Below are 262 nucleotides of genomic sequence, written 5' to 3'. Positions count from 1 at the left end.
CCCGGGCGGCTCCCAGGCCCGTTCTCCCGCCCCGCAGCGCTAGAAATAAGGCGAGGAGGTGGCGGTGAAAGGGGCTCACACACCGCCGAGGCTGACCGAAGGCAGGCCGGCCCCGGGCTCCGGCAGGCTGGCTGGCGCCCAGCCCTGCGGTGGCTGACAGGGAGCTGGCGAGGGCCGCGGGGCCCGGGAGGTCAGGGATGGCCCGCTCTGACACGGAGCCGGGAGGACCTCACAGGCACCCCCGGGGGGCCCCTCCGCGACA

Source organism: Antrostomus carolinensis, unplaced genomic scaffold (assembly GCF_000700745.2).
Source record: "Antrostomus carolinensis isolate BGI_N321 unplaced genomic scaffold, ASM70074v2 scaffold17313, whole genome shotgun sequence".
Taxonomy (NCBI): Eukaryota; Metazoa; Chordata; class Aves; order Caprimulgiformes; family Caprimulgidae; genus Antrostomus; species Antrostomus carolinensis.
The sequence above is the reverse complement of the archived record's forward strand: the minus strand, read 5'-3'. Positions refer to the sequence as shown.